The 10,000-nt window shown below is 40.9% G+C and overlaps 1 protein-coding gene across 2 annotated transcripts in view; it reads left to right on the top strand.

The window, feature by feature from the left end:
- rab28 (RAB28, member RAS oncogene family) overlaps positions 1–10,000 on the top strand; it is a 36,770-nt gene that overhangs the window by 24,062 nt on the left and 2,708 nt on the right. The gene's annotated exons all lie outside the window — the stretch shown is intronic.

The following is a 10,000-nucleotide window of genomic DNA, read 5'->3' as shown; positions in this document are numbered from 1 at the left end:
CTTGTTAGGGCTGTGCGCTCTGTTAAGTCTCTGCCCAACCTGTATATGTAAAACCAGTAATGCCTGTGCTACTTGTAAATGGTGTACAGTACTCTGTGCCTCCTCCACACTATGGCTGTGCGTTCTTTCAGGGGTAGGTTGTGAACCTTCCTACGGCTGTGCTCCATGTAAGGAGTGTGCTGTGTCTTCTCTTAGGGCTGTGCCCCTCCTAGGACTCTGCTCACTCTTAGGGCTGTAAGGGGTAGGCTGTGTCCCCTCTCAGTGCTGTGCTCTCTCCTAAGACTCCGCCCTCTCTTAGAGCTGTGCCCCCTGTAAGGGGTGGGCTATGCCCCCTTATAGGGCTGTATTCTCTGTAAGGAATAAGTCGTGCCCTCTCTTGGAGCTGTGCCCCCTTCTTGAACTCTGCGCTGTGCCACCTCTGTTGGCGCTGCAACCCTCAACCCTGGTCTTTGAGAACCCCATGTCCTGCATATTTTAGTGTTCCCCCTGCTCTATCACACCCACTTCGATTTGGAAGAGAATGTTAATTACTGATTAGTTAAATCAGTGTGGTCAGAACTGAGAAAACACTAAACTATACAGGGCAGGGGGTCTTCCTGAACCTGGGTTGAGAACGACTATTGTGAGGGGTGGAATGTACCCCCTCCTTAAGGGTACTTATTCGTTAACTTGTGCTGTTAAATATTCTATTTCAATGGCCAACTTCAGTTCTGTATATGACTGTTTGTCAGAATTATTTGATTGCATTGATAGCATTCACATAGCCAAGAGCATTGTGTGCAGCAATCATGACCAAACAGTTCATTTACATTTCTTTTTTATTAATTTATTAATATTAGACATTAGTTTTAGTCATAAATCAATAAAAGCGACCTAAAATAGGATTAAAAGATTAAGCCTTAGGTTTTCCCTTAGTCTTGCCCAGAACACACACACACACACGCGGAATAAACAGTCTGCTGCTTGTGTGCTGCAGTTACACACCGACTTCAGAACTTGAATGGCCGAAAGGTGTGAGAGAAAGGAGACTTACGTTTCTTACGTCTCTCTCTCTCTTTCTCTCGAGATTCAACATTCAACTGTGCTTTATTGAATTAAATATTTACAAATTTACATTTACATTTAGGAATTTGGCAGACACACTTATCCAGAGCGACTTGCATTTTTATCTCACTATACTTCTGAGCAGTTGAGGGTTAAGGGCCTTGCCCAACAACTTGCCCCCTTGAACCGGGGACTTACTGAACCGTAGCCCAATGCGTTAACCACTGAGCTACCCCTGACCCCTGACCTTAAATTCAAATTTTATTTCTCACATACACAGTCATACACAATATGGTATGCAGTAAAAAGCTTATACGACTGCCCGTGACCGTGAAAATAAAAAGATTATCAATGAGAAAAAAATATGAAATGAAATAAGAAATAAAATATAAAAAAACTTTAGCTATAGATAATATAGCTATAGATGATAAGAACAAAATAGAAAATAGAAAAAAAACGTAGCTGTACAAATATGTAAAATTCAGCTGTACAGATATAGAAATTTTAGTTGTGGAAATTTAAATAGAATTTAAATAGAAATATGCGGGGAGTGTGCAAATATGCATGAATGTGTAAATGCAATGTCCATAAATGTGCAATGTGCAAAAATGAAATAGAAATTTCCTGGGTGTGTGCAAATGTGCATGAATGTGCAAATGTGCATGAATGTGCAAATGTGCAATGTCCATAAATTGTCCATAAATGTCCAGGGTGTGTGCAAATGTCCATCAATGTGCAAAAATGGTTAAGTCGTGTGTGGTGTTCTGATTAAGAGACCGTATCGCCTGTGTATTGCCAAAGAGTAAGGCACAAGAAAATAACAGGAGTTATTATAAAAAAAAAACAGTATAGAAAGAGTAACAATAAATAAATGTATATAAAATAGAAGAGTACAAACTGTCTCTCTGTCTCTCTCACACACACAAACACACACATTACACTCTGGATTGGGCAGGTGTCCTAACACCACTACAACCCGCTTTATTAGCTGTGCTCATGTCATTTATGAAGCGGCATTTTTTCATATTTCTTGTGAACTCCTTTAATAGACATTTAATAATTCAGTGAAGAGGCAGTCAACGTCCAGAGAGCGATTAGCATCAGTGCGGCAAAATTTTCCACATGCTTACACAAGCCAACGATTTCCTGAACAAACTGAGCACGTCTTGGCCGTAACTCTAAATTTAACTCTCAGTCCTGTCCAGTTCTTCAAACCAATGCTATGTTTTAAAAAATGCTCTCCTGATTTCCATCTTGAGTTCATGGGTGGTTAGTGAGTGTTTGAAATCCACACACATTTTAAGGGCTTGTCCAAATTAGTAGAACTTACATCGTAGAAGTACTTTTAACAGTACTTGAGGACTAGTAGCTGAGGGACACATTATGCATAATGTAATTTGGACATTAGGTTTGTATCAATAAATCTTCATATTCAAGCTCTGTATACCTTATCATTATATACACAGTGCTGTAAAACCACTTGGCCACCCTAAATGCCACTTCTGCCAACCACTTCTCAAAGCCTTTATAGATGAACAGTCAGCACATAGTTCCCGACTTTTTGTAAGGCTAATGGGCTCAGGGCTCCCAACCACCTGCACTTACCTTGATGGGGTGGTTGAGGTAAGTAGATTTGTATGGTCCACTAAAGAAAGTTTAATGTATGGCTGTGCCAGCATGGTAGCCTCGCCAGAATTTTGTGGCAAGTCTTATTATGAAAGGAAAGGTGAAATGGTCCGTCTATGTGCCATCTGGCACATCGTGCAACGGCTACACCCCAGAGATATATTCGTCGTTTCTGTGTCAGTTACTTACGAGGTAGGGATGGCAGCTTAACGCCCGATTGTATTTGAGCACTTCGGGGTGAAAGACTTACTTAAGGGTCCAATAGTGGCAGTCCAGCGGCGTCTGGCCTCGACCCGGAGAGCGCTTGGTCAGCTGTTCCAACACCTTATCCACTGAGCTACCCATACCTCACTCCTATTACATGAATTGGCACCCCTGACAGTCATGGAGAGGCCATGGAAAAGAAATTCAGTAACTGCATCTAAAAATAGATGTATCTAAGTGGCATCACAATCTATGGACGTAAAAAATTGCAAACTTTAGGTAAGTAGTTTGACACTGCTTTTACGCAAGGCACGATTGATTCCTACTGTGCCTGGGCATGATTGCCCGTCCTCCAGTCCCTGCTGGCCAGCGTTCACATTATTATTAATATTTTGTGCTCTCCGATACAATAGGTGGCAGTTTTCATCTAGGTGGTTCGCAAAACTTTCACACTATGCATAAGATTATTAATATTTTGGATAAACATGTCAACAGGAACCCTCTTGTGTGCCTACCTTGTTTATCAGCTACGGTAAACTGTAGCCAGGTAGTGAATGCATCATAGGAAGAAAAAATTGTACAAATACGGACCTGAGGTGAGGACTGGGAGAAAGGGGAGAGCAAAGGAAGCTAAGAAGGTAAAGAAAATTATCTGCTTAATACTGATCAAGTACGAGCAACATCGGAGGAGGAAAGATTTTGCAAGATGGTGACAATAAAGCGATGGTAAACTTGCCAAGATTGGGCAATTCACTAGGATGCTAAACTGGGCAAGATCATGTTCCTTACCCAGAAGAAATGGGGTATGCCTATTGAACTTTTACACTTAAGGCAATATATTTAATGACCTTTCAGTGTACTCTAAATATGGAACCCAGGAGCATATACCAAGTTGCTGTTCAATGTTACTAAAAAAAAAAGATGCAACTGGTGGCAGAATAATTGGTTTCTGAGGTCATCTCAGAAAGTTTCAGCACAGGGATCAGGAAATGCCAGTCAGTCCTGCCCTACCATTTTCAGTAGAGCTTGGCAACCATTAGTGACCTCCAGTGAAATCTGCCGGAATTTAGACTAGTAGTTCTTGGTAGAGCTTAGAGAAGTTTGTTTGCCATGTTGCCATGAATAACTTCCACTACAAAAAAATTGTGGCTCAAACAGATTGTCCTGCTTGCATACTGCATGCTTGCTTGAGGAAACCAGGGTGTGCTCAGCCTCAGATGGGTGTCTTGGAAAAACGTATATGATGCTAAAAAGTGACTTCAGTTAGATTACTCATGATGTGTCCAAAAGCTTTCATATAAAAAAAAATATTCTCGATGGGTATTCTCGACTATGCCTTACAGCAGCGGAATGGCTGACTTTCACATTATGTCACTGTTCACTAAAAGTAGCACTGGGTTGAACACTGCTAGCGGCTGAGTCTCAGTAAGTAACCCAGGAGCTAGAGCTTTTCTGTGTTTTAAACCACATTTGTAGATCCAGCGCTTGACACGCAGCATCGTGAACCTAACAGTATTTTAGGTGTGTATGTGAAAGGGACTGTGTGTGCATGTGCATGTGTTGTACTTCAGTCTGCAGACAGTGTCTGTGCTTTATCAGCCCAAATGGGTGCTGATGTGTGCTGATGGCTCTGTTAGCCGCCGTGTTTATAACTCCACGGAGCCACTTAAGAGCAGCGCAAGGTCCAAACACCCCCCCCCCCCTTGCGCATTCTCGCTCTAATGGAACGACCTAGCTATTTTAACGGCTGCTAGCTGGCGCTAAGAACCAGACACAGACTTCCCCTCCTCTTCACACTCTGTCCTTTCGCATTATAAGGTCCTTAGAGTTTTATAAAAGCCCTGTAGCCCTCACCATGAGCTCGGACCCCCTTAACTCGACCCTTTTCCCCCTCATGTGCGTATGTGTGCATGAGCATGTGTTTGGGTTAAACAGTGTCTGTGGCTGTTAACGGTGTTATGCGAAGTTTATTTGCTCCATTTAAATGTTCCAGGCTGACACCGCCACAAAGAGCGCTCTCTGTGCGCTCGGCTCTCACGCTGTGTGTTCTGCAGTATGCGAGAGGTTCATAAATTAATGAGCATTTTCTTACAAGTTAATTTACATACGTTGAAGTCGCGTACAGCTTTTTCGACATGGCGAGTGAACTTGGCATGTGCGAGGGCTACACTTTCGCTCACATGTTCAACATGGTTTCCTACCTTGTGTACGCTAAATCCTTGCATTATTGAAGCAGGTATGGTGTTTTTCTACCGTGCGTATGTTGGAGGTTTTCCAGTATATGCAACGAATTCTGATGTGTAAACACTTGAAAAGGTTTATAAGGTGGTATTTGCTTCCAGCTGCAAATTTTACGAACAAGAGTTCACATGAACATATGTTTTATAAATATTTTTTTTTTAATTGTTCCACTATGAGGAAGTAATTTTGAGTAATAAAATTTCAAAGCGTTTATTGTAGTACACTAATCTGGGCCAATAATCCAACCTTGATGCACACCAGCTATGTCAGCTAATATGCATGTGTTAGATTAAATACACTTTTGTGTGTGTATGTGTGTGAGAGAGAGAGAGAGAGAGAGAGAGAAAGAGACGCCACAATGGCGGTCATTAAAGTAAACATTTCCCACTGAGAGGGACGAAGGGTAGCCATCACTCTTTTCTCCTCATAATCCGTCACGGATCCGTCTTTCGCTCTCACACACACACTCAGCTCAGACACTGACGATGATTCGTCACATTATCTTTTGCTCTCACGTGTAAACAGTTTATTTAGTGTTTGCTGGTTCTTCCTGCTACACGGGCACGCTGACATCGGCTGAGCAGATCCAGACCTCCGGCGAGAGATCCACACGTACTGATAACCCCGAAACACTACATTAGTAAAACACACAAAAGACACACACCAGAGGACGCAGATCAGCAGTACAAGATCTCGACACACTGATAACCCCTCCGATCACAGCATTAATAACACGCACAGGATTAGCATTGCTCGTGTGTGCGTACTGGAGACAGGACACACTGGTCTAGATTAGATTAGAGGAGAAAAATGATAATCAGTGCAGTAATATACACAAAGCCTAGAGGAGTTGAGCTTCGATCACGTTAGCTTTAATTCTTAACACTAATGCCCTTGTGACATTGTTATCTTCTACGTGCTCAGGTATTGGGTGATATTCTGGCCTAGGAATGTACTGATTTAATACGGTGTACAAGAACTTAATTCAAGATCTTTATTGGCGCAAGTGAAGATGATAATGAGTGCCAACCAGGAAGCTGATGGAAAGTGCAACATTGTTTAACATTCAAATTTTTATTTAAAGTAAGGAGGTTTGAAGTTTGTGGTTTAAGGACTTCGCTATTCACAGTCCCAGTAGGTTTATATTAAGAGTTAAGTCAGGCTGTGGTTATAGCTCGAATAGGACATTTATTTGGAAGATTGTCCTTGTCAACAACAATAGGAGGCAGTATGCCCCCTTTGAGCTTCTTAGTACAGTGGTACCACAGCATACAAATTTAATCAGTTCCAGAGGCAAGTACCTCAGGCAAAATTACGTATTGCAAAACGCATCTTTTCTTAGGAAATAAAGAAAATGCAGATAATCCGTTCCACCCACCCCAAAATATTACCAAATATTTCCCACACTATAATCATATTTTTGCATATAACAACAAACAAAACATTAGAAAAGACCCATAAATTAAGTAATGTATGGAACAAATAGACATTAAAACTAACTTAACATTAATTTATGATTCCTCTTAGAAATAAAAATGGCTTCTTTTTCTACTTAATACTACTGCTTAATAACATTTTTGTGACCCTTGGTGCAATGTCTTGACTTAATCTTACTCTGAATAATAATAATAATAATAATAATAATAATAATAAAAAAACACATAAAAAACTCACTTTGCTTGGCGTTCCCCTCATACAAACAGATTTTGAACGTCTCCCGGACTTTCGGTTCAGCTCAGTTCGGTCGCTCTTGTGCGTCTCAAATTTATTGCAAAATTTCAGTTCTTCAAGTAAGGCTGGCGTTTGTATGCCAAGGTACCACTGTATTTCTGATTATCAATTACATCACAGAGCAAAACAGTTGACTAACACCTTAGCTAGTGGCATGGTAAGCAGTGAAAATCGAGCAGTGAAAATGTGGACAACTTTACAGCTCTGTAAATATCACATGTGCTTCATGCTTTACTTTTTGTACAAATAAAAAGCATGCTATTCTCTTGTGGTTTTGATGGTATCCGACGACAGCGGACACCACTGTATCGTTAGCGAGAACCAATGGGGCCAATTTCTGTGTCCAATTGTTATACATGCAAGGAATAGCACAACTCCCAACCACATTATCTGGGTGTGCTAGTCTGATTTTAAAAAGTTCATTTTAGTATGATTTCAGTCGGAAAAACCTGTGTACATTTATTTTAAACATAAATGTCATGTGCAAACATATTTATTCTTCATGTTTTGTTAAAGGCCTGAGGTAAAGCTGTTGCTTTAAGAGCTCTGACATTTTTTAATTTTTGCTAAAGTCCTTACTTTTACAATTTCCACCGTGGATCGCTATGAATTTATGAGCCTTAGATCGTCTTTACCAGGTTGTGTTGTTGTGCCCTATAGTGATGATTGTCTTGCCCGCATAGGCAAAGTATATATTGAAATGACCATTGGTCCACTGTATGTTTCCATAAATCTACAAAAAAAAATCACTAAACAAAAAACATTGAGTTAAGACATGTCCAAACTTTTTGAATAATACTGTACATATACATATACACCGATCAGCCCTAACATTATGGCCTCCCACTTAATACTAAGTAGGTCCCCTCTTTTCTCCCCTAAACAGTGATGCACTGTGTGTTCTGACACCTTTCTATGGGAACTAGCATTAATATTTTTTAGCATTGGAGCTACAGTAGCTCTTCTATTTGATCGGACTAAACCGGCCAGCCTTCGTTCCCCACGTGCATCAGTGAGCCTTGCCCGCCCATGACTCACTGGTTTTCCTTCTTTGGAACACTTTGGTAGGTCCTGACCACTGCAGACCAGGAACATCCCACAAGAGCTGCAAGTTTTGCATTTGCTCTGTCCCAGTTGTCATGGTATCACAGTTCGGCCCTTGTCAAATTCGCTTAAATACTTGCGCTTGCCCATTTTTTCTGCTTCCAACACATCAACTTCAGTAACTGTGGGATGTTACCAGTCTGCAGTGGTCAGGACCTAGCAAAAAGTGGCCCAAGGAAGGGAGACCAGTGAACTGGTGACGGGATCATGGGTTGCCAAGGCTCACTGATGTACTGATGCACAATTTAAAAAAACAACAACAACAACAACAAGAACATGTTTAATGTTGTGTGACAAAAAAACCCTATATTATACATAAAAGGTTTATACATTGCCTATATCGTTAATAATAGGAAAGATGTAGTTTATGTAAAACTTTTAACATATGTTTTTCCACCTTTCAATGGTTAGCCTTGGCAAATTGAAGAATGAAGGACTTCACCATGGTACACCGCCTCGTTGATGATTATTTTCCTATAACAGAACTCAACCAAATGTTTGAATTCTTTCATATTTATACAACACACAATTCAATATACTGTGTCCTTTTTCTCAAGTACGGTTTTTGGACATATCTTGGACCATTATGACACAATGTGTGTGTGTGTGTGTGTGTGTTAACCAAAGTCTCTGAGTGACGGTCAAGTCCAGAGCAGATAAACAGCCAGTCCTCCTGCTACAGGAAATCTATACGTCCGACAACCCGAGTGCGAGGTTCGCAGTCCCTATTTTTGGTAACAATAGCTTTTATAAAAATATTTCTCCAGCGAAACGCATTAGCGTGTTTGTTATCGATAATGAACGAACCATGTCGGGGGTGAGTTTCACCATAACCACCGACATATTGTGAAGCTCTGTATTTTACATGCAAACTCTGTCATATGAAAGTGTGTGTGTGTGTGTGTGTGAGAGAGAGGTGGGTTAGTGTTTCAAATTTGTCAAATTTATATTCTATAAGAACAAGGTTTTAAATGTTAAGAATTAAACTAATCAGGTTTCAATGTTGAGATTTGCGAAATACAGCATCGTTATGATTGTATTAACGAGCATACGGTATGTTTTGTGTGTGATTGGCTGTACAGATGTTGTGTGTGTGTGTGTGTGTATATGCGCTCGCACATATGCATGGTTGATTGATATGTATGTAGAAATAAGAGGATCTAATGGATCTAGGGGATTAGGTGTGTTTAGTGCTGGTAGCAGACACAGAGCCTGCTCTGCCCCACGCCTCCATTAATCACGCACACACACTTGCACGCACAAACACACATACACAGACACTCACACGTACTTTTAAGTGTTTATACATACATAGACACATAGGCTAGTGTATGTGTGTGTGTGTGTGTGTGTGTCTTTTGAGCTGTGTTGCTGATGGTAAGCTGATTGTCTCTAAATGCTTTATATATGTTTTACTGCTATATAACAAGTATAGATATCTCTCTCTTCCTTACACACACACACACACACACACACACACACACACACACACTGAGTGAAGATAAAAAGCTTTTATAAAAATGTAGAAGAAAGCTATAGGGAAATGCTATACCCTACTGTAGGTATAGACACACACACACACACACACACACACACACACACACACACACACTGAGTGAAGATAAAAAGCTTTTATAAAAATGTAGAAGAAAGCTATAGGGAAATGCTATACCCTACTGTAGGTATAGACACACACACACACACACACACACACACACACACACACACACACACTGAGGTCCAGTATATACTGGGTGTGTCTGTTACTGACACCAAAAGGATGAACAAGAGAATCTTTACTTTCAGCTCGGTGACCTCTTCCTGACCTCGGTGTGTGCCGACCCGGCTGTGACCCTGTGTGTGTGTGTGTGTGTGTGTGTGTGTGTGCGCGCGCTCAGGGCTATAGACTACAGTGTTGTATAGGATAATACTGTGTAACTGTAGCTGTAGCCTTCAGGTTTGTGGGTTTTATGTATTTCTGACAGCTTTGTTGTGTTCTTTAGCCCACGCACTCACACACACTCTCAAACACACTCACACACACTCTCAC

The sequence above is a fragment of the Clarias gariepinus genome, chromosome 16 (assembly GCF_024256425.1).
Source record: "Clarias gariepinus isolate MV-2021 ecotype Netherlands chromosome 16, CGAR_prim_01v2, whole genome shotgun sequence".
Classification (NCBI taxonomy): domain Eukaryota; kingdom Metazoa; phylum Chordata; class Actinopteri; order Siluriformes; family Clariidae; genus Clarias; species Clarias gariepinus.
Note: the sequence above shows the minus strand (reverse complement) of the source record. Positions and strands in the feature narration are given on the sequence as shown.